Genomic DNA, 218 nt, shown 5'->3' with positions numbered 1-218 from the left:
TCTATGCTCAAATCATGATCCATAACCTAACCTAATTGCTCAAATCGAGTGATATATCTTATCATCTTAAGCACATGAGGCCTTACTAAGCTACCCTCAAACATCTTAAATCGGAACAATTCCCTTGAAATGCCAAATCTCTCTATGTGACTTTCCTTATCGAGCATTTCTCTAAGGTTTAGGATAATATCTAGAGCATTCATAGCTTCATGTTGCTT

This window comes from Theobroma umbraticum, unplaced genomic scaffold (assembly GCF_002168275.2).
Source record: "Theobroma umbraticum cultivar Fairchild unplaced genomic scaffold, ASM216827v3 scaffold_89.0, whole genome shotgun sequence".
NCBI classification, from domain to species: Eukaryota; Viridiplantae; Streptophyta; class Magnoliopsida; order Malvales; family Malvaceae; genus Theobroma; species Theobroma umbraticum.
The sequence above is the reverse complement of the archived record's forward strand: the minus strand, read 5'-3'. Positions refer to the sequence as shown.